The sequence below is a fragment of the Schistocerca serialis genome, unplaced genomic scaffold, assembly GCF_023864345.2.
Source record: "Schistocerca serialis cubense isolate TAMUIC-IGC-003099 unplaced genomic scaffold, iqSchSeri2.2 HiC_scaffold_1261, whole genome shotgun sequence".
NCBI classification, from domain to species: domain Eukaryota; kingdom Metazoa; phylum Arthropoda; class Insecta; order Orthoptera; family Acrididae; genus Schistocerca; species Schistocerca serialis.
The window spans coordinates 8,244,118-8,269,752 of NW_026047471.1; the positions used below are offsets into that span (position 1 = coordinate 8,244,118).

At 43.8% G+C, this 25,635-nt stretch overlaps 1 protein-coding gene across 1 annotated transcript in view; it reads left to right on the forward strand.

Moving 5' to 3' along the window:
- Nucleotides 1-25,635, forward strand: part of LOC126438147 (L-dopachrome tautomerase yellow-f2-like) — a 98,918-nt gene that overhangs the window by 22,294 nt on the left and 50,989 nt on the right. The window lies entirely within an intron of this gene.

The following is a 25,635-nucleotide window of genomic DNA, read 5'->3' on the forward strand; positions in this document are numbered from 1 at the left end:
GATTCTCACCGGGTTTTCATCTGGCATGAAGCAGGAACCAGATACCAACCCCTTAATGTCCTTGAAAGGGACCTGTGTGGAGGTCGTGGTTTGATGGAGTGGGGTGGGATTATGATTGGTGCACGTACACCCCTACCTGTCTTTGACAGAGGAACTTTAACAGGTCAGGTGTATCGGAACGTCATTTTGCACCAGTATGTCAGCCTTTTCAGGGGTGCAGTGGGTGCCACCTTCCTCCTGATGGATGATAACGCACGGCCCCACCGAGCTGCCATCGTGGAGGGGTATCTTTAAACAGAAGATATCAGGCGAATGGAGTGACCTGCCTGTTCTCTAGACATAAACCCCATTGAGCATGTCTGGGATGCTCTCGGTCAACGTATCGCTGCACATCTTCAAACCCCTACGACACTTTAGGAGCTCCAACAGGCGCTGGTGCAAGAATGAGAGGCTATACCCCAGCAGCTACTCGACCACCTGATCCAAAGTAAGCCGGCCACTGTGGCCGAGCGGTTCTAGGCGCTTCAGTCTGGAACCGCGCGACCGCTAACAGGTTCCTCAGTTTTGCAGATGGTCGGAAAACACACTTGATGTCATATCTTTCAGGGACTCTTCCGATTCTTGACGACATGGCACCAAAGTACGACAAGAAGTTGAAGGTGGTGGGTGTCTTCGTATCTTAATTATACTCCATAGACTGAACTCGTTTGGGCCTGAATGCATTACGTATCTGTCTCTCAGAATAACCGTTTTGACGGAAGACTCTTCAAATGTTGCATCTCACTCGGCAGGCTTTCAGAGTCAGATACCACACGCGCTCTATGAACTAGCGTACGTAATGCACTATCGCATTGTGCCGGATGATGGCAGCTTGTGGCCTGCAAATATAGATCTGTATGCGCTGGCTTGTGGTATACGTTGTGTCCCAAGGTTCCATCTGCTTTCCTTCGTACCAAAACATCAAGAAAAGGTAAAGTGCCATCTTTTTCTACTTCCATAGTGAAGTTAATATTCGGATGGAGTGAATTTAAATGTTGAAGAAACGTAGGTAGAACATCCAGTCCGTGTGGCCACGCCACAAACGTATCGTCAACATACCGCAGAAAACAAGAGGGTTTGAGAGTGGCTGACTGTAGTGCTTTGTCTTCAAAGTCCTCCATAAAATAATTGGCCACCACAGGAGAAAGAGGGCTCCCCATGGCGACATCGTCCACTTGTTCAAAATATTGGTCTTGAAATAAGAAGTATGTTGAAGTAAGCACATGTTTAAATAGTGCCACTATGTCCTCCTCAAACTTATTACTAATGAGCTCTAAAGAGTCCTGCAAGGGGACCTTTGTAAATAAAGACACAACATCGAAACTTACTAAGAGATCCGATGATTGCAGTCTAAGAGTTTTCAAGCGACCTATGAAATCCTCAGTGTTGCGAATATGATGGTCGCACTTGCCTACGAGAGGTCCCAATAGTGACGTCAGATATTTGCCAGGTGCTCCAGTGTTGCTCACGATGGGGCACAGAGGCATCCCATTCTTATGGATCTTGGGAAGGCCATAGAGTCTAGGAGGAACTGCAGCTTGTTGACGTAAACCATTAGCGACTTGCGCTGGGATCGAGCTCTTCCTGATGAGTTCCAAAGTCTTCCTCTGGATCCTACCCGTCGGATCACTTTTTAATTTACTCTATGCAGGATCGTCGAGCAGTTTGTGCATCTTGCTGTTATATTCTGTGCGTGAGAGGAGAACAGTAGCGTTTCCTTTGTCAGCAGGTAAGATGATGATGTCACGGAAAAGACGCTGGACGACGCTGCAGTTTCGGTGCTAGAGAAAGGTCTGAATCTTGCTCCTACACCTGGGACCATTCCTATCCGAGATGTGATTAGTGGAATAGAACAGGCTGTTCTGAAACTTCCTAAGGAAGCTGCCGAAGAGATTAGGCGTGATTCATGCCGTATCCTGACTCGGGCGCCACCTAAGAAGACCAGCTTTAACATTACCGCAGCTGAACGAACTGCACTATCAGATCTGAGAAGAGACCAAGACATCGTCATCTGAAATCAAGACTTCAATCAGAAGAAGATAAAATGAAGAAAAATAAAGAAGATCCGCATGCACAAGAAGAAAGATCAGAATAAGAAAAATGACAAATCGGTGAAATACTTTAGATATGGAGGTTCAGGTCACCATATAATCGAGTGTTAAAAAACTGGAACCAAACACAGTGCCCTCCACTTGGTGAATATCATCTAGGAAACTGCTGGGCAATATAGGAACTGCCTTTCTTACAAAGAGGAACTTGGGAAGATGAAGAAAGCGCCAAAGACAGTTTTCCTTTCTGATGCAAGAAAAGAATACTGATAAGACAGAGAGTGGAAGTAATGAGCACATGTGAAAGGAAAATTATGTCACGTTTGAATAGCTGCAAAAATACTAAAACTAAGCTTGCAAACGGAAATTTCATGTGTTCTTATCTTGTTTGTGAAGCTGGATCATAACAGGTGTTGTTGAAAATACGCCCCAAGTCCGTGAATTGTCAAGAAATTTATTGTCAGTAAATGTCATCTCTGAAAAGGGACGAGTGGGAACTTTTGACAAGGAAAAGGTGAAGATTGTGAAAGATGGAGATGTTATTTTGTAGGGCAACAAATCAGAAAATGGACTGTACATCATTAACGTTGGAAATTACCGTAAAAAAGAAGTTCTAATGGCACAAAAGAAGAAAACAGTGGCACAAAAACTAGCACATCTAAAGAAGAAAACACCAAAACTGTGTGATGATGTGTACAAGAGACCGCCTCTTCATATGTGGTGGTCACTTGCTTCTGCGTCTTCTTTTTGTCCGGTCCGCGTCAATTCCTCTTGTAGGCGCAGGAGCGGGCGTTCGCCTCGTGTGCGCCGCCGCAGTTGACGCAGGTACAAGGGGTGTCCTTCTCTATCTTGCAGTCGCGTGTGTCATGTGCTTGCCCACACTGCGGCGCTGCAGTGCTTGGCGACGTGGCCAAGCTTTTGGCAGCGAAAGCACTGCGCTGCAGTCTTCTTCTTCTTGTTGCCGGACGTTCCTGCCAGCGTGAGCAGCAACTCCGCTAGGGTTGCAGCTTTAGTCCCCTTCCGCGTCCCGACATCTCGAGTAGCAACAGCGACAACAGCGATGCTTACCCCTCCGCAGCGTGAGCGGGAATGTCGGGGTGCTGACGCTGACGCTGGAATGACGAGCCTGCCCTTGGCTCGTGGCGGTGCAGTTTAGACAAAAATTTGTCATTCCTGCGGTTCCTGTAAGAGAGAGAAATATATACTACCACTCTTGTCGATTGGTCCTGTCTGGTGTAACCTGAAAAAGAGAATGACACACTCTGTTGAGGGATTAGTAAAACTTAATCCCTCAGCAGGTCAGGCCAACGCGTGGTTGGCCTGTGATGAGGTGGTTGGCCCAGTCCACGGATGAGCCGGTTGCGAGAGCGTCCCGTCTTCTCGTAGAACTTCCTGGCGATGGCGCGGAACCTGTCTCGGAGAGGCAGGATCCCGATGTCCTCGTGAAGTTGGCGCGTCGAAAAACGCCTCGGAAAATGCATATCAGTCTTCAGGGCGCGGTTCTGTATCCGCTGCAGAGTCACAATGTGAGCATCTGCGGCTTTCCCCCAGACCACGGCCGCATACTCTAACAGTGGGCAAACCAAAGCGTGATGCCGTGCTGCGGTGGCAATGACGACTGCGGATTTAGCAGCGGATACAGGGCGCGGAGGCGTCCTATTGCTCTCCCTTTCACATCACGGATGTGATGCTTCCAGGTGAGCCTGCGGTCTAGGGTAATCCCTAGGAATTTCGCCTTCCCATTCCATGGGATAGGTTCTCCCAGGATTTCGAGCGGCGTAAGCCTTGGTGGCAGAAGACTTCGAGTGAAGACGACTGCCTGGCTCTTTGTGGCGTTGAATTTCAACCGCCACTTTGTGGGAATGTCGGGGTGCTGTGTTCTGCATATCTATATATAGCTGCTTGGCCGCATTCGCTTCTGTAGGCCTGCCAATCACATTCCTCCGGAAGGGGGTACCGCGTCGTCAGTGGTCCGGGGGGAGGGGGGGGGGATGAGAGCGGCCCGCCGTCGAGATCGGAAGGCTATCCAACCTGTCTGCGGATGTCGCTACCTTCAGATCGGAGCGTCCCTGAAGTATTTCGTCAATTGTGGGAATCCCACGCTGCACTCAGCTTAAAAACGCTATCCCTGTTGTTCTGCAGACGTATCTCCACTGCCTCTTTGAAGATGAGTCCCAGAAATCGTTGGAGCTGCACAGCTTCTTTTCCGAATTCGATAATGCTATGTTCTGCTACAGCGCACTTGTTTGTCAGTCCTAGTCGTACGTTCCTGATGTGTTCAGTACAGCGCTGGGAGATTCATCGTTGTGTCTGCCCGATATATTCCATCCCACATTCGCACTCAATACTGTAAATGCCCGGCGTCTGCAGCCCCAGTTGGTCTTTGGATGAGCCAAGTATATCTTTGACTTTTTTCGGTGCGCGAAAGACGGTCGTTATTTCGTGCTTCTTTAATATTCTTGCGATCTTGGATGTTAGCGGTCCAGCAAACGGCAGAAACGCCACACATTTTGCTTCGTCTGCACGCAAGGCGTGTCTTATTTTTGTCTCGGTGTAGTCATTCTTACGGAAGGTTTCAGGCAGATGTGCTAACTCACGCGGCAGTCTCTCGCTGTCGCAGACCGACCTAGCTCTTTGTACTGAGGTTTTCAGTACCAAGTTACGTTATTCTGGATGGTGGCAACTCCGAGCATTGAGATATGTCCGTGTGCGCCTTCTTCCTGTAGACAGTGTCCCAAGGTACCGTCGTGATTTTTCTTGATCAAAATATCCAAGAAGGGAAGGCAGCCATTCTCTTCTACCTCCATTGTGAATTTGATGCTCTCATGTATGCCATTGAGATGGCGTAGGAACTCCTGTAGTTTTTTCCTTGCCTTGGGGCCACACTACGAAAGTATAGTCTACCTATCTGTAAAGCACCTTTGGTTTATGGCGGGCGGTGTTCAGTGCCACATCTTCAAAGTGCTCCAAGTACAAGTTGGCAATACCTGGGGCCAGGGGGGGAACCCATGGCAAGTCACTGAAACGTAGCGACAAGACGACACTCCCACTCGGCTGATAACACGAGAATAATTCATCAGTGGAATATGCCGAGAAAGACTAAAATCGCAGGTGATCAAAGTGTTTTGACACTTCATTGAATCTGGTCTTGATTAAAAGTAAGGATTTTTGACATACCACAAAGTCTACACCAAAAGTGATTTGCAGATCTGCAGATTTTTTACGTGGTTGTTGTAGGAGATGGTCATCAAAGGGATTTTCCATCGCCACAGAGAGATTTAACGCTGTGATGGCTGCGCCACATCTTTGAACCGGACTTTCTCGACTGCGAAGGTACATTGTGACGTGTGGAGGACAGCTCTGTGCAGGGTTCGGCGGTCTCCGCGTCCACCTCGCAGTGATCGCGCGGTCGCGGCGCTGGAACAGCTATTAATAGCCCCGGTTATAAGGAGAGCCGGCGCGCGCACCCAACGACTCCCCACATGTGGAGCCGGACCTCTGGCCAAAACAGCTCCCACGTCAGAAACGATCGTATGCAAGAATGGCAATAAAACTAAAAGAATTAGGTTGCAGAAGATAAACTTCTTTGCCAAGACCATTAATAACTGTCTAGATCTGAAGATGGTAACATTGATTACCGAAACGGATTGTCATGAATAAAGGTTATTTATCAACGATCTTGGCAAATAAGTTCATTTTCTCTAATCTATTATAACAGCGCCCCGACAGCTGAGTGGTCAACGCGGCGGTCTGTCACGCCAAGGGGCCCGGGTTCGATTACCGACTGGGTAGGAGATTTTATCTGCTCAGGAACTGGGTGTTGTGTTGTCCTCATTATCATTTCATCATCATCACTGGAAGGCAACGGGAAAGCACCACTGGAATCACTTCCCTAGACGCTCATGCAGTGGACCTCTCTGACGGGGCTTCACCCATAACAAGACTTGCTGTAAGGTAGAACACAAAGTTTATCATCACAGATCCCCCCTTGTGGCTCAAAATGAGTGGACTAAAAGGAGAAGCTTTCTTCTCGTAAAATGTCATTCATGTAATCAAAGGCGAATACCAGGCGCACAACAATCACACTGCATACGAACAACATGCTCGGAATGGATAAAAACACAAAAGCAGACTTTATGTTTTCAAATGAACACTCTTCCTGTTGCCTTAAGTTGTGATCGTTGGGGGTTGTGCGGAACTGTTCCTGTTGTTGCTTCTATGAATAAGGCGCTGACCATAGAAGTCATGAGCAGCCAAAATAAATTAATTTCAAACGAATATAGTTAAAATGTTCGCAGTTGGATTACGTTCTTATACAACTTCGAAACGGAATAAAAAAATATGAGGTCAGGATATATGAGAGTCAGTCAAAAAGTAATGCCTTTTTTTCCTTTTATTTGTCGAGAATTTCAACTGCAACCACGTAGGCTGAAAACCACAACACCGACGATTAATATACGACTTTTCAATATGATCTTCGTCCATTTCTACAGGTTTGGTCCATTTTTTACCAGGAGCATGTATTCAAGTGTATATAGTCTTGCCTCTGAAGCCATTGACGCACGATCATAATTACGGCCTTCTCATCTTCAAAGTGAATCCCACGATGATCGCTGGCCGCTGTGGCCGAGCGGTTCTAGGCGCTTCAGTCCGGAACCACGCTGCTGCTGTGGTCACAGGTTCGAATCATGCCTCGGGTATGGATGTGTGTGATGTTAGGTTTAAGTAGTTCTAAATCTATGGGACTGATGACCTCAAATAGTAAGTCCCATAGTGCTTAGAGCCATTTGAACCATTTTTGAACCCACGATGATCTTTTAGCGGCTCGAACAGATGGTCGTACAATGGTGCCAGGTAAGGCTTTTAATTCAGTTTTCACAGTCCCTTCAGCGGTGTTACGACTGGAGTGTAGTCTCGCGTTGTAAAGCAAAAGAATAACATCTGTCATAGCCTTTTTTGGGCGAACTCTCTGAAGATGTTCTTTAAGCTGTTTGAGGGCTCTGACGTATTGGACTGAATTTACTTTGCACCCCTATTCCTAAAAATCAGCCATAATCACACCCTCTGCATCCTAGAATACTGTAGCCATTCACACACGTTTGAACTTTTTCTCCTTCTGTGAGTTCCTTTGAGGCTATTCCATTGGCTGCCTCTTTGATACTGGTTCAAAAAATGCCTCTATATTTAATCTCCAGTCACAGGTATTTTTTCCAGAAACTCCTCTCCCTCCAAACGGAAGAGCTGCAAGAGTTGAGAGGCAATTGTTTATCTTGCCTCTTTGTTCTGATCGGTTAACGTTCTTGATACCCAAGTCACATAAACCTTTTCAAAATCCCAGTTTCTGAATAATAGTCATCCACTGACCTTATCGAGTGAGATAATGCGATGCAAATCATCTACCGCCACCACTGAATGTTGTTGGAGAGTCACTGTGGTAGCAACCAGCCTGCCACTCTGTGTTTAGTCAGCCAACGGTGGTTGCCCTTCAGCTTCGTTACAGCGACGAACCCATTGTTTATCAGTGCTGATATCCACTTCTCTACCGCTGTACACATTTTTCAGTCTTCCATGAATGCGAATGAGCGTTTCACTTATTGCATTTAAGAATACTACAACAGACCGCTAATGTTAACATCGATGTCGGCCATTTTGTAAGCGGCTGCAGTACTGGCGTCTGTTGACACAAACATACTACTGCAGTGGACTGGGGAAGAAGCTTTACAGAATAGCGCCAAACTCAAATTTTTCACTTGACCAACTTTATTTAATGAGAAAAAATATAGGAGGCATTACTGTTTGACTGCCTCTCGCATTTCTTTTTAAACCAGCCGTTAAAATTGACGTACAATGACTGTACTGACACTAAAATCCACGGCCTAGCAAAAAAGTGGAGCTCACCGATGACATGGTCGGATGTCAATATGACTTCGCATACGTATACACCTTTATGAGGTAAGTTAATGATTACAGTTGTAATAATTCTCTGTGGCAGGTAGAACGGCTACCAGAATGTATTAGAGATACAATTAAAAGAAAACAGCCCTCGGTCACTAATTTTTAACGAATTAACCGGGTTTCGACACTGCTAGGAGTGTCATCCCCAGAATTTAAACCAAAGAATGGTCTATAACATGGTCACAGAATTATGACTAAAAACGTATCATACAATTATAAGTACGGAATTATCGTGAAAGACTGGCAGTACTTATATGTCATTTATGAAATAATAGATATGCCAAAAGGGCATTATCCACAAAGAAATTTAAGATAAAAAAATTGATGGCGAACCACTAAGGACTGCTCGTTACTTGCGTGGTGCAGGTTGTCCATTTGAACGACTGTTCGGGACGTACGATATCGAGATTTGTGTGACAGTGGTCCGATATTGGACTGCGAGGGATCTTGAGAGCAGGAATGATCGTCATCAATGTTCCGGTCAGCTACTTCTGGCCAGCACAAGGAAAGATCACTATATTTTGCAACAACAAGCAGAAAGTAACCCCTTCAGGTCTGCGCCTGGCATTCGAGAACAAGTAACGGAATCTGTGCAACACTCTGTGTCATCCCGCACTATTGGCCAGAAACTAACAGCTGTCGTACTAGGGAATTACCGTCCCGTGTGTAGGCTGCCGTTAACACCACAACACAAACGGCTACCTTTTGACTGATGTCATGACTGGAGAGCATGGGGCGTTGCTGGATGACGTCCCATTGTCTTCAGGGATGAATCGCCATTCTGTATTACCCCGGGTGGCCAATGGCGGTAGGTATGGCGGCGACCTGCGGACAAATCCCATTCTTCCAATGTTTTGAAGAGGCGCAGCGGTGTTACTCCCGGCATAATGGTGCGGGAAGTCGTCGGGTGTGTTTTTTGGTCCTGACTGAGAGAACTCTGACGACGCAACGACGTAGCACAGACATCCTGCGTACTCGTCTATTACCTCTCAAGCAACAGTATCGTGGTGCACTTTTCGAGTAGGGCACATGTCGCTATGAAGTGTATGCTCGATGCGGAGGTATTCCCATGGCCAACAGGATCCCCAGATTTGTCCCCAATACAGCACGTGTGGGACACTCTCGGGCGTCAACTGCGGCGCAGTGCCTGTATCCGGGATATAAAGGACCAGTTACAACAGCTGTGGGTCAGCTTGCCCCAGGAGAGGATACAATGGTTTTATGACACCATTCTCAGCAGAATCAGACCATGCGTTCAAGAAAGAGTGGCTGCAAAGTTGTTCTGACAAAAGGGCTCAAACTGCCAAGTTCGTCGTAAATTTGACTCTAGCCTGTAATCACTGAACTAACGTCAAATACTCTCTCAAATTGTAATTTTGTTTTTGTTTCTTCCTCCCCATCTAGGAGCTCCACTTTTTTATGTGGAATAATTTATACTGCTGCAGTCACTTTTTACTAATATTTTACTAGCACAATGCATTTCCGCAGCATACTGCCATCATCAGGTGCATTGACAGAATAGTTTTCATTAAGTTTCCATGTAAAATTCTCCATATTGCCTATACATCAAGATAAAAGTCCTCATCTTTACTACAGGTATATATTACTGTGTTTGAAACTGTAAGTAGTTTAGCTTAGATTTTATAACTCTCTGGAAAGATGTTAACAGTCTTTGAAATTGCAAGTAATTTATCTTTGATTTTTAAAACTCTTTGGAAAGATGTAAACAGATGTTTGTGAAAATCCTAAGTTGTGATTTACCTATTACTGTGCTCTGTGTGCCAGAAAATGAAGTCGCCAACAGAAATCTAAGTAAACGTATTAATACATTACCTCATCATGCTATTCACATAATGTACACACAGTAACAGATTTATCCCTCCACACAAGTTTATTTTTCGATTCTTAGCCCCACAGGCACACACAGCTAATGTACATAACCTATCAGCTGATGTATAAGTAACTGTATAATGCACCTGATGATGCATGATGCCGAAATGCATTGTGCTAATAAAATATTAATGAAAAGTTACTGCAGCAGTATAAATTATTCCACATAATCTTATAGTACAGTCGCAGACCTCAAACAACATCCATATAACATGGAATAAATTTAAATTCCACTTTTTTGTCAGCTAGTGTGATATAACATAGCACTGTGACTGGATAGTCATTGGAAAAAATGAATAAACCAGTCAACCTGAAAACACGTTGTAATCTTACATTTACTCGTTATAATGTATTTGGAAGAGCTGTGGTTACTCAGAATCTTAAAACACCGTGCCATAATTATTTCATCTCGTAAAATGAAGGACTGTTAGGTGCTGAGCCAGTTTGTCTTCATATCATGACAAAAAGTTGCTGTTTTTGTGGTCTTCAACGCTTTTCTTACGATTGCCAGCATCCACCTTATATCCACTGTACTTCAACCATCGTCACTGATTTTGCTGCTCAGACAGCAAAATTAATGTACTATGTTTAGAATCTAATTTCCTGATTCAAGGAGTGGGGAACGGGCACGGAGGTTAGTACGGTGATGTGCCACTAAAATCTTTATTTGCCAAAACAAAAGGTAGCATTATACAAGATATAAATATCAAAATTACGCCTTCGTAAGAGAGAGTCTCAGCTCCTTCCAATCTATATAAGCATGGAGCAGATGTGGTTTAAATTCAGAGAAATAATTTCGACAGAGATTGAGAGATATACACCAAATAAATTAATAAGAGATGGTACCGAATCCCCATCACACCTAAAATAGGTCCTCACACTGATGCAGAAGAAACTGAAAAAGCATGCAAAATTTAAATGAACGCAAAACACCCAAGATTGGTGATGTTTCACAGAAGCTCTAAATGTAAAGTACACCAGCAACAAGACGCACTCCTTATCTTCACTGACGTTATTGATGACAGTGCCACTAAAGTAGAATTACTAAATGTAGTTTTCTGAAATTCCTTCACTAAAGAAGACGAAATAAATATTCAGGATTTCAAATCAAGAACAATTGTCGAAATGACTAACTTAGAAGTAGATATCCGCGGCGAAGCGAAGCAGTTTAAATCATTTAAAGAAAGCAAGGCCTCCAGTCCAGATTGTATATCGGTGAGGTTCCTTTCAGGTTATGCTTGTACAGTAACTCCGTGCTTAACAATCATATACAACCGCTCGCTCAACGAAAGATCCTTAGCTAAAGACTGGAAAGTTGCCAAAGTCACACCAGCACCCCAGGAAGAAAATAGGAGCAATCCGCTGAATCTCAGACCCATATCTCTAACGTCGATTTACAGTAGGATTTTGGAACATATATATCGCTCGAACATTATAAATTACCTCGAAGGTAATGATTTATTGACAAACAGCCAACACGGATTTTAAAAATATCGTTCCTGTGAAACACAACTAGCTGTTTATTCTCACCAAGCAATCAGTGCTATCGACGGCGGATCTCAAATTGATTCCATAGATTTCCAGAAGACTTTTGACATGGTTCCTCATAAGTATCTTCTAATCAAATTTCAAGTCAATGGAGTATCGTCTCTGCGTGCGCACGAATTCGTGATTTGCTGTCAGAAAAGTCATCGTTCGCAGTAACTGATGGAAAGTCATATAGATAATGTCGTAGGTAAACAACCAAAAACTACGGTTTATTGGCAGAACAATTTTCAAAAAATGCAATGGGGCTACTAGAGACACTGCTTACACTACGCTTATCCACCGTCTTCTGGAGTACTTCTTTGCGGTATGGGATCTGCATCAGATACGATTGACGAAGGATAGCAAAAAAGCCCAAAGAAGGACATCTTGTTTTGTATTATTGCGCAATAGGGGAGAGAGTGCCGTGGATATGATACGTGAACTTGGGTTGCAGTCATTGAATTAAAAGTGATTTTCGTTATGGCAGGATCTTCTTATGAAATTTCAATAAGAAAATATTTTGTGGGCTCCATCTATATAGGGAAAAATGATCATCATAATAAAATAAGAGAAATCAGATCTAGCATGGAAAGATTTAAGGGTTCGTTTTTTCTGTGAACTGTTAGAGTGGAACGATAGATTAATAGCCTGGTGTTTTGATGAACCCTCTGACAAGCACTTAACTGTGAACTGCAGAGTAATCGTGTGGATGTAGATGAATGACAATACAATTTAATTAACCAAAACTTTGACAATATAGTCGTTAGAGAAATACACAGCTCTTTGAACCAATTAAGAATTTGTTACAACTGCGAAATACCCAACACACTAGCAATTTCGAACAATAATTGGAATGGATGAATAGGTTTAGACAATTGTCAGAGTCCCATTAAAAAACAGACTTCTTCTTAACTCATCACATAAATTTGAGGTGAATGAAATTAATTTATTTTTTAAATAATTCATAGTCCATCACATTAAATTTTAAAGGGACTAAAAAAAATTGATGGTAGAATAACTCTTTAACTGTCCACAGAAAATTTTTAAAAAATGGGCAGAAAGAGCAAATGATGAAATTACTCCTTTACAATAAACAGTGACACTAATTTTTTAAAGTTTAGATATAGTTCATGGTGGAGCTAGCCACACTTCAAAAAATTTTATTTAAACAGCCAAATAGCAAATAGTGGTATTAGAAACCCTATGAAGCAGCAGAAGAAAAAAAGTAACGTTTATGATTCACGACCTGAAGATAGAAAAGAGCCTAACTCAGGTTTAGCAAACACTGGTACATGAAAGACAATCCAGTAAAGACGACTTAATGTGACTCAAAGGCGCCCACTATCAGTGGTATCCATCATTAAATTAAATAATGCTTACTCACTGAACTCATTATCTACTAGATGGGTAAAAAAGTGGTGACAGTAGACTCCCAGAACAGATTTCCCTAATTTTAATAGATGATTTACTGAAAGCTAGAACAATCACGTTTTAACCTGTAAGACAAACCAATATTAGAAATCAGTTCATGCACAGTGCATGCCACCTTCAAGCTTTCTAATCAACCTTGAAGATGAGGTTTAAATATTATAACTCCAACGGCCTTGCACAACTGTCTATTGCCTATTACCAGTCAAAGGCCACATTTGATCAACTTTCCTTTACACAACAGAAATGAGCTAAGTGATGGCCTAAAATTCACATATTGTAATTATATAATTTGCCCATCAAATAACGTGTAACAGATGGGTTAATGAATCAATGCAAAAGTTCACTCGAAACAAGGCAATTCAATGATCTGAGTGAACAGGTGAATCACACACCAAAAAACTAAATTTTCATGTACTTGCTGATGAGCTTTTGAATAGAACAATGAATATCATTACTTGCGCCTGTAATAAAGCAAGACACTCTACAGCTAACAATTTGCTCACTACCCACAATAAGGTTCTATGTAATCATGGTAGTGAATTACAATCCACAGAAACCCTTGAAGCTCGCCAAGCAAGCCACTCACCGTTAATTCCAAGCAGTGACAGCTTGGGCACCACCTTTCCAACAGTTGGGTGTTCGGCTCCTTTCAAATGGTGACTGCTGTAACGATTTGTAGTGACCTCAGTCACCACTTGTTTTACTGTTATTGATGTTCCTCTTGTCACTCTTTTCAAGAAACATTGTGTTAAATTATCGTGTAGTGATACCTGTACGCCACAACGCCGTGAAATGGTGTGAATTCCTTCTGAGGGAGACATCCAGGCTATCCAGAGGTGCATTAAAATTACCTCTCTCCACATTAGCAGCCAGAAAGTCATACACGTATCAGTTGTTCCATCAGCCAAAGCTTAACCCACCACTGACACATGCGTCCAGTTTGCTGTTCTGGATGAGGTCGTAGTGTAGGTGGTTTGTCGTTGCTTTCGTCCGACCTGATACATGGACGTGATACATACATGTTTGTCATGGATGAGTATCAAATAAGACTATTAGGTAGGAAACTGCAGCCACATACCCTATTCATGTTGACCTACACTAAGAGGAATTCCAAGCTTAACAGTCCCATTTAACAAATGGAACCTCTCAACAGCTTCACGTTCTCACACAATAAAAGATTGAGGAGCAATATCGAACATTAGTACGTGATCTGGTGATCTACAACAGCTGTACACCACCAACGTGACTAAATATTACTGACGAAAAATTCTTCTACATCAGGGTTCAATCAGCTTACTCCTATTCGAGGTTACTGAGTTGACCAGTGCAATAGCTGACTTATTTTTGAGAAATCTGTTGTCTGGTCTACTTCAGAAGGTTTTAAGTTTTAAAACAGCATTGTTCATTTGTTTCAGCAGGAGAGTGGTAGTAACGAAAACATTGGTTGGAAGAAGAAAGTGATAAACTCAGTGCGCTCTGAATATACTGAGAACCTTTTTAGCTTCAAGCTCTCTGACTTGGAAACCATAAACAGTTGCATCTCGACTGCCTCTTATAATTGAATTAGTCTCAACTGCTGACTGCTCGTGAAGGATTCCCGTCTAAAAATTGGCGTGGTCGCAGGGGATCGTTTCTTTGTCTTTCAGTACTCTAGTTGCTCGATAACGTCAACCTACTGACCGACCGTAACACAACATAATTAAGTTCACTGGATGAAAAAACCGTCACCATGAACGCGCATCACATCTGCGAGTGCGCAAAACAACACTGATTCCCCGCAGCATGGATTGCACGAGGAGACATAAACAACCCGCTCAAGTAGGCCGAATGGCGTGTTCGTCTTTTCTGATGTTTGGCGTGTTGTTCAAGGCTGTTCCAGATATTTGTATTGGGATTCAAAGCCCTGTACTTTATGAGTCCTTTCAGGTGTGTAAGAGTTCTGAATGTTAAGCAGTTACTGTTAATGTCACGTACAGGATCATATGGCTATTCAGGAACACAAGGCTGTTAATCTTACGCCCATCGTTAAGGTGATGAGGAAACAATGAAACCTGGTCGTCCAGAAGCTCGACTTGATGTAGCAAGCCAGATGACTCATTGCGGCATTATTATCTACTAACAACATATAAGTTCATACAGCTTGTATCATCCCTCACATCACCAGGAAGATTCCCTGATGTCTTCGATCAACACTGAAAGCCTCCTGTTTTTAGAAGTAAACTTAGTACGTAAGAGGAGTGATTGCAGTAAACTGCCCTGAAAATATTCCCTTTTATACGATATTTTGACTCAAGAATAATCACTTATGCTATCTGACCTCTATTTAACTGAGATGTTCAGAAGTAGGAAAAGCTCTCATTGCGCAATGAAAAATAAAGGGGAGCCTGAACAAATATTTGAATGAATGCAGAACCATAGTTACACTCTCTCTGACTTCCTGGCGTGATCTGCAAGTGAGCTTATGAAATCCCTTATAAGCAGATTACGTGCAACGAGGGTGTGAGACCACACTTTGTAAGCCTAATGCTGTTCACAGACAGAACATGGAATAAAATAGTCACGTCTAACATAGTCGGGAGCAATGTGAAGTCTTGAAGTCTCGTCAACTCTGACTTACCTTACTGGCCGTAGTATGCATGCAACTAATTCAGAACATTTTGGCAGCTCTTTTTTTAGTAATAATTCCGCTGAAGGTAGAATGTGCGTGATAACTTCTCCTCAGACCAGATACTGTCTCCCTTAAAAAATGTTAGAGCATATGGAAATAGCGTAGAACTAGGGTGAGCTTTCTAAATGACTAGGCGATGCGAATAAACTGAAAGTACTTCAGGACAATTCGTTCCTATTAATCATTGACTCAATAAACAGTGGGAAGAACAAAATTGTTGTGTCTAGACAAGACAGCCTAGACACAATGAGAGGAAGCCGAAAGGCACGCGTTTAGCTAAAGCAGGATGGCGTGAGGTCTGAAACAGGATACGTATTGAATGCTATAAAGAAAAGTACGTAGCTTCTGGAATACTTAACTTTAATCCATCCTTTTGGTACATCTGGAGATTGTGGCGATACAAGTGAGACTCTTTAGATACATGCAATGTTACTAATGGCGCCTTGCTAGGTCGTAGCCATTGACTTAGCTGAAGGCTATTCTAACTATCTGCTCGGCAAAGGAGCGAGGCTTCGTCAGTGTAGTCGCTAGCTACGTCGTCCGTACAACTGGGGCGAGTGCTAGTCCGTATCTGGAGACCTGCCTTGTGGTGGCGCTCGGTCTGCGATCACACAGTGGCGACACGCGGGTCCGACATGTACTGATGGACCGCGGCCGATTTAAAGCTACCACCTAGCAAGTGTGGTGTCTGGCGGTGACACCACAAAAATTACATCAGTCCTTTGATGGACCACGTGGAAAGAGAATGAAAGGACACTCCATACACATTAAAATACTCGACAAAATATCAGAACAATGGGAAAGTGATGAATGTCATACTCTAATTTCAAGGATGGGCAATTGAAATATCGATATAGTTCAGTGAACATGGAACAACATCTCTCTGTTTTAATAACGGATGTTAAATCTGGACATGACTGAATGAACACATATAGCCCTGAAAGTATTCCAAACAAAATATTACGCCAAGTTGCGGTAGCATAGCCACATCCTCAGCATAACTGTTGTAGATTACAGTATGGGAATGATCTTCGGAACATCAACTCAATACTCACAATATCCTCAAAGCAGTCCCAAAAAGAATGGAGATCCAGAACGAGTACGCACACGAAACAGAACAGAATGGTTTTGTCTAGCGATCACTGGAGTGTGTTTCCACCAAACTAGTGACCCGTGATTGGACCACTATGCACATACACCTACAGATCGCCAGCCAAGGCTGTACTATGATTAGCACTCCATAACTCAGGTACAGAATGTTCTGCTTTACTTTAGCGGTTCAAACATCGTACAAAAATAAATGATGTGAAGAACGACTTTTAACGAAAGGCTTCGTCCACTGCAATCAAACAGCTTTGTAGGTGGCTGGGAATGTCTGCTCCGAATGTGGATGTTATTTATTTCCTTCACTTATTTACTCCAGTAACCTGAATCTGTCACGATGCTGTTTCGCCCAGAGTATTTTCGTGAATTCCTTGCAGTCCGGTACATTTTCCACTGTTGTTGAACCTGCTGTTGACCCGTAAATTCCTCCACTTACTTCACAGGGTGAGCTTCGCACGTCTGAAGCCAGTTACATCACATTGTGCGCCCAATGACAGACGCTACGTAGGCGCACTGAATGGCCTTTTCTTAGTGTCTGGGATCTATATTTCTGAATTTACGAAGTCGGAAAGTCTCCGGACCGCCACTGTTTATGCGCAGACACTGCGATCCTTACAGATCTACTAATAACGATACTGTGTAAAATATTGTAGAAGATATTGTGCCGTGCTGTCAACTTGTTTGAATCTAAATGAGTGATGCCGCTCTTCTACAACGACTCGCTCAAAGATAAAAGATATAAAAAAGAAAGCTCTGTGCATAAATGAATCGATACATAGTCTAAGCTCTGCTCAAATACGTTTTACTTGTAGACGATTGGATATTATATCCAAAGATTTACTTTATCTTCACTTAGAGATTTCTTCACTGCTGTCTACAATATCTTGGGAGTGGGTTGATCTCTCTTCCTGGGCTTTATCAGATTGGTTGCACAAGAGTGCTTCTAGTAGGCAGTGCTCTAAATTTCAACGTCTTTGTCGTCAACACTTGATACCGGGAAATGATACTTGTCGACGGACTGTGATTAATCTTACAAGTAAGGAACTGGATGACGTCACGGTTTCAGTGTTGGAAAAAGGTTTAAACTTCGCACGCACGCCTAGAAGCATTCCCACCATGGAATTCATTTCTTCTGTTGAGCAAGCTGTGTTTCATCTTCCGGAAGAACAGGCAGAAGAGATTAGACAGGAGGTTTCTCACCTTTTGCGTCGGGCTCGGCCTCCACAAAATAACATTTCTTCAGCTGAACGAGCAGCCATTCTGTCTATTAGAGAGGACCCTGAACTGTTCATTTTACCAGCGGATAAAGGTAATGCGACCGTTTCAATCTCAAAGGCAGATATTGAATATGATGTATGATTTACTTAAGGATCCGTCATATCCCACGGATCGCATAAAACGGACTACGATTTCTCTCCTGAAGAAGAGTTCCTTACCTGAGGACACTACCAGAAAACTACGTCCTGGTGCGACCGTTTCACCTAGATTATAAGGTTTGCCAAAGATCCATAAGGATGGGGTCCCATTGCGCCCTATTGTTTCTAATTTTGGGGCACCAACTTACGACGTGGCAAAATATTTAGCGTCGGTTCTCAGCTCTCATATGGGTAAATGTGAACACCATATTCTTAACTCCATGGATTTTATTCAGTGTTTAAAATTGCTTCGTCTTGGTCCCTCTGATTTACTTGTTATTTTTGATGTGGTGTCACTTTTTACTCGGGTCCCTCTTGAAGTTTTGAACAAACCGACGGTGTGGCTATGGTTTGTCCTTTATCCCCCATAGTCGCTAATCTTTTTATGAAGGACTTTTAGGATATGGCCCTGAAAACATCATTTTTGAAGTCTTCGTGTTTTCTGAGATATGTTGATGATATGTTTCTTGTTTGGCCACATGGAATAGACTCTTTGCACCAATTATTGGACCATTTTAACTTTCATCCGAACATCAAATTCACGATGGAAATTGAATAGGGGGGGGGGGGGGGCAGAAAGTTACCTTTTTGGATGTACTAGTTTACAGAAAAGAAGACGGAACTTTTGGATACAGTGTTTACAGGAAACCGACTCATATCGACAGGTATTTACATGCTACCAGTTGCCATCCACCTTTTCAACGTACAGGAATTCTTCGGATCTTGGTTAAACGAGCATATGCTGTCACGGATGCTGAAAATTTACCACAGGAGCTGCAACATCTTAAGGACGTGTTCAATAATAACGGCTATAAGGACCGACAAATTCGAAGTGCTTTTGAGTTTTTAACTCTACCTGAACCTTCTGAAGACATCTTTAGGTCTGTGGGTTTTCTTCCGTATGCTGGGAATGTGTCCGCCAATATAGGTAGAGTTTTGAAGAAATGCGAGATCAGATATGTTTTTCGTCCGCCAGCTAAGATTCGAGCACTTCTTGGCTCTGTCAAAGATGATTTAGGTTTGAGGAAGTCTGGCGTTTACAAAATACCGTATGAGTGTGGGAAAATTTTACATTGGACAAACTATTCGTACCTCAACGACAGGTGTATTGAACATCATCGCCATACGCGATTATTACAACCAGATAAATCTGCGGTGGCTGAGCATTGCCTTACAGAGGGACAAAGGATGCTATACAATGAGACGCAAGTAGTTTCAAATGTTTCACGATATTGGGATTGTGTTTTAAAAGAATCTGTTGAAATCAGATTAGCAGATAATATCATTAATCGTGACAATGGATACCCACTAAGGGAAACGTGGAATCCTGTTTTATCAGACATGCAGAAACAACGACATCTGAATCGGCCGGCTATGAATAATCATTTGTAACGATACATCGTTTTCAACAGTATTCACCACCGGAGGCGCTGCAACTCTTTTTGCGCCTGGGGGCAGCAGGAGTGACTGAGCGCGTGCACACAGTATCTAGCGCATGCGTTGCTGTACTTACGATGTATGTAAAGGTGCAGTCGTTAGCGAGTGTTACAAGTTATCGGCGAGAGCAGCGTAGCTTTTCTCAGCTGATGATGGCGGCCAGGCGGACCGCTCAAATATTGTGCTCAGATGACAGTTTGATCCGGCTGGAAACACGACAAGAATTTAATATACTAACACGCCGGGAGAGTCTACATAGACACTCTAAGCTCTGGTATTTTTTTCTGGACATACACTGGTGAGCCGAAACATTATCTATTTAACAAGGACTTCCAGTTCCAGCATCAAACTGAGAACCAAGGGAAACTACCCGAAAACTGTGGTCGCGCCGGGAACTTGGAACTAACTTAGATTTATTTGTGGGACAATTTTGACAATTTTTCCAATCAGAAATTAGAATTTTCCTAAGCCTGCTTACCTTCATACTCCGCACATCTAAAACGAAAAACATCACAAGAAAAAAAAATTGTTCTTATTTTATTTGTATATCATTGAGGAAGATATACGTTCATACAACTTTCCGGCCATCCTGATTTCGATTTTCTGTGGTTTTCCTGACTCGATTAGGGTGAAAGAGTAGTTTTTTTCAGGAGGACTCGGTTTCCTTGTCCTATTCGGCCATGATCTGCAATGACCTAATCGACGAAATTAAATATTCTGCCATCCTTCATTTACGCTACGGTGGCGAAAGTCGCAGGATACCGCCTGAAATCATGTCGGACTTCCTTTTGCCCAGCGCAGTGCAGCAGTTGTACGTGCCATGGACTTAACAAATCGTTGGGAGTTCCCTGCAGAAATATTCAGCCTTGCTGCCTCTGAAGCCGTCCATAATTGCGAAAGTGTTGGCACTGAAGGATTTTGTGCACGAACTGACCTGTCGATTATATCCCATAAATGTTCAGTCGTATACATGTCGGACGATCTGAGTGGCTTAACCATTCACTCGAACTGTCCAGAATAGTCTTCAAAGCAGTTGCAAACAACTGTGGGTCGGTGACATGTCGCATTGCCACCCATGAAAATTCTACCGTTGATTGAGGACATGAAATCCATGAATGGCTGCAAAGGTTCTCCAAGTAGCCGTACATAACAATTTACGATATGAAGACGTCCGAAAGAACAGATGCCATCTTCATATCGTTTAAGGCTAACCGGCTGGTGACCTCCTTCAGTGCGGCTGCACACGATTTACGGGACTCGGTGGATTGTTTGCCGCGAGTAATGGGTATAATGGCAGGGGCACTACGAATGTAGTGTGTGGACTATAAGTTGAGAATGTGGGTCTCACGAGAAGCGTACCGGCGATAAATCCCTGCAGTCGCACTATCCTCTGTGCCCTCAGTGGCTCAGATAGATAGAGCGTCTGCCATGTAAGTAGCAGATCCCGGGTTCGAGTCCCGGTCGAGGCACACATTTTCAACTGTCCCCGTTGATGTATATCAACGCCTGTCAGCAGCTGATGGTATTGATTTGATTGTAATTTCATAACAATTTACAGTCAAAGATCGGTTCCGTTGGATCAGAGAATTCAGTCCATTCCCTGTAAACACAGTGCCTTGTTGACAATTTGGGTCCATGGCTTCGTGAGGTCTGTGCCACACTCCAGCCCCATCATCAGTTGTTACCAACTGAAATCGGGACTCATCTGACCGGTTCCATTCGACTAGGGCCCAACTGATACGGACACGAGCGCAGAACAGGCACTGCAGGCGAAGTCGTGCTGTTAGCAAAGGGACTCTTGTCGGTCGTCTGCTGCATAGCCTGTTAAAGCTAAATTTCCCCTTACTGTCCTAACGAATTCGTTCGTCGTACGTTCAACACTGATTTCTGTGGTTATTTCACGCAGTGTTTCTTGTCTGTTAACGGCCAACTCTAAGCAAACGCCGGTGCTCTCGGTCGTTAAGTGAAGGCCGTCGGTCACTGCGTTGTCCTTCGTGAGAGGTAATGCCTGGAATTTGGTATTCTCCGTACACTTTTGATACTGTGGCTCTACCTACGATTTTCGAAATGGTATGTCCCATGCGTCTAGCTACAACTTCCGTCCCGTGTTAAAAGTCTGTTAATTTTCTTCGTGCGGCCATAATCACGTCGAAAACTTTTTCACATGTGTCACCTGAGTATAAATGACGGCTGCGTCAAAATGCTGTCGTCTTATACACTACTGGCCATTAAAATTGCTACACCACGAAGATGACGTGCTACAGAAGCGAAATTTAACCGACAGGAAGAAGATGCTGTGATATGCAAATGATTAGCTTATCAGAGCATTCACACAAGGTTGACGCCGGTGGCGACACATCCAATGTGCTGACATGAGACAAGTTTTCAACCGATTTCTCATACACAAACAGCAATTCACCGGCGTTGCCTGGTGAAACGTTGTGATGCCTCGTGTAAGGAGGAGAACTACTGCGTACCATCACGTTTCCGACTTTGATAAAGGTCGGATTGTAGCCTATCGCGATTGCAGTTTATCGTATCGCGACATTGCTGCTCGCGTTGTTCGAGATCCAATGACTGTTAGCAGAATATGGAATCGGTGGCTTCAGGAGGGTAATACGGAACGCAGTGCTGGATCTCAACGGCCTAGTATCACTAGCAGTCGAGATGACAGGAATCTTATCCGCATGGTTGTAACGGATCGTGCAGACACGTCTCGATCCCTGAGTCAACAGATGGGGACGTTTGCAAGACAACAACCATCTGCACGAACAGTTCGACGACGTTTGCAGCAGTATGGACTATCAGCTCAGAGACCATGGCTGGGGTTGCCCTTGACGCAGCTGCATCAGACAGGAGCGCCTACGATGGTGTACTCAACGACGAACCTGGGTGCACGAATGGCAAAACGTCATTTTTTCGTATGAATCCAGGTTCTGTGTACAGCATCATGATGGTCGCATCCGTGTTTGGTGACATCGCGGTGAACGCACATTGGAAGCGTGTATTCGTCATCGCCATTCTAGCGCATCACCCGGCGTGATGCTATGGTGTGCCATTGGTTACACGTCTCGGTCACCTCTTGTTCGCACTGACGGCACTTTGAACAGTGGACGTTACATTTCAGATGTGTTACGACCCGTGGCTCTACCCTTCATTCGATCCCTGCCAAACCCTACATTTCAGCAGGATAATGCACGACCGCATGTTGCAGATCCTGTACGGGCCTTTCCGGCTACATAAAATCTTCGACCTGCCCTGGCCAGCATATTCTCCAGATCTCTCAGCAATTGAAAACGTCTGGTCAATGGTGGCCGAGCAACTGGCTCGTCACAATACGCCAGTCACTACTCTTAATGAACTGCGTCATCGTGTTGAAGCTGCATGGGCAGCTGTACCTGTACACGCCATCCAAGCTCTGTTTGACTCAATGCCCAGGCGTATCAAGGCCGTTATTACGGCCAGAGGTGGTTGTTTTGGGTACTGATTTCTCAGAATCTATGCACCCAACCTGCGTGAAAATGTAATCACATGTCAGTTGTAGTATAATATATTTGCCCAATGAATACCCGTTTATCATCTGTATTTCTTCTTGGTGTAGCAATTTTAATGGCCAGTAGTGTATCTTGGGCACGCGATAATGCCGCCATCCGTATACCTGCGTGTCGCTATCCGTGACTTTCGACACCTCAGTGTAGAAGCGGGAGGAACATCGGTGCCACTGAAACTGACCTCAGCATTCCCACCGCGCGTAAGGAGAAACACACCGGGCAAGACTGACAGACTTTTCTCCACACACACTTACGATAATATTTAGTAACGAGCATTCATGCCGTATATGCTGCTGCAGATATGATTTTTGCTCAAGTGGTAGAAAGACCCTAGTTACGTCTGTGAGCCAGGTGTGTAACATAATTAAATGCCGTCTCCGTGGCAGTTACATGAGTAGGTAGGAAGTCTGAGAGAGTTGTGCTCTGCGAGCGCTTTGTGTACCGACACTCGCGCACACGCCAGCACGCACCGGTTGCAGCCAGCTCGGCGGCTGCGAGACATCTTGGACAGCGGCCAGTCGCGCTGAGAATGCGACTAGGGCGGCGGCTGGTCAGGCCAGCGGCTATCAACACGCAGCAGCCGCTCCCCAGATAGTCACCTGGCTTATTTGTCCCATCAGTCACCTACTGTTTCAGTTATCAACCACCATCCGGATGCAGGATACAATAGATTAGTTAAAAGCAATTGTGCAAACACCTGACATGATTTGTACAGTTTCTCTGGGTAATTTCGATACTGTTAAGCTACAAAGGAATATGGGATGCTTTTAAGTACTCTGATGTACCCTACATCCTGTGTTAGCAGAAGAGCCAACACCGTGTTATGAGTGGAGGCCGAAATGCACGCGTTTTAGCTCAAGCAGGATAGCGTGAGGAGGTAAGAATTGTACTGACGTGAGGTCTGGAACATGACAAGGAATGAGAATTCAGAAAGCGGACGTAATTAGTTTGATACTTAACTTTAATCCATTAGCGATGAATGTCGCTCTTGACGGTACGTGAGTCACAATATTATCTGTTCAGAAGACATAGTAACTGAATATGGCGCCTTGCTAGGTCGTAGCAAATGACGTAGATGAAGGCAATGCTAAACTGTCGTCTCTGCAAATGAGACCGTATGTAGACAGTGAACCATCGCTATCAAAGTCGATGTACAACTGGGGCGAGTGTTAGGGAGTCTCTCTAGACTAGACCTGCCGTGTGGCGGCGCTCGGTCTGCAATCACTGATAGTGGCGACACGCGGGTCCGACGTATACTAAAGGACCGCGGTCGATTTAAAGGCTGCCACTTAGCAATTGTGGTGTCTGGCGGTGACATCACAGTTAATACTGAAACCGTGTGGACAAATAAACAGCGGATGGTTAATATGCATTTTATGAAATACTTCAAGCCTGTTTAACATCACCTTATTGAAACATTACAAATCACCTAGTCCTGTCTTTACGGAGAGCTACAACCTGAAACTGGTGACACAGAGTTTTGGTGCTTATCTAAAAGGTTCTAATTTTAAAGAGCATGTCTTCAAAAAATGGTTCAAATGGCTCTGAGCAGTATTGGACTTAACATCTGATGTCATCAGTCCCCTAAACTTAGAACTACTTAAACCTAACTAACCTCACCGGCCACAGCGGCCGGTCTAACAGAATGCTCATCATGAATAAAAATATTGTCTATGGCTACGCTACTGTTCCCCTGCACCCTAATTGGAAAAAACGCAGTCTGCATCAGATCATTTGAATTTAGGAGATCTACCACCATCCTTTTTCTTGCACCATCATATACAAAATTAATATTGAAGTCACTATATACAACTAATTTCTGATACTTCCTGTAAAGTGAATCAAGAACCCTCTTACAGTCTGGAACCGCGCGACCGCTACGGTCGCAGGTTCGAATCCCGCCTCGGGCATGGATGTGTGTGATGTCCTTAGGTTAGTTAGGTTTAAGTAGTTCTAAGTTCTAGGGGACTGATGACCTTAGAAGTTGAGTCTCATAGTGCTCAGAGCCATTTTAACCATTTTTGAAGAACCCTCTCTAGCTTAAGTAGAAATACTCTGAAGTCAGAGTCAGGGACCTATAATCAACAACAACTAAAAGTATAGTTTCACTAAATTCAACTGTCCCTGCACAACATTCAAATATCTGTTCAGTGCAGTGCCATGATACGTCTATGGACTCAAATGGAATACTGTTTTTTACGTACATGGCCACTCCCCCACCCTGCAAGGAACTCCTGGCCTGAGGCAGAATCCCAAACATTGCTAACTGTGTACCGGGCATCTCGATTGATGTTTTCATGCAACCTAATCTCAGTCGCCTCTCTCATGACACTATTCCAGAATTTCGGCCTCTGCGCCAGAAACGTGTTTCATAGTAGTCCCTAGAGTTTCATAGCTCTGGACAGTTCAGTGATAGTTTATTTGCCAGATTGCAGCATACTCTTTGTATTTTTTCAGAAAGCAGTTCATCAGGAGGTCTCTTCCTCTAATTTCCATTACCTATAGCCGTAGACAGCTGTCTTCCATCAAGGCTCCCCTTCATATATTATTTCCTGTTTACTTGCGTTCAC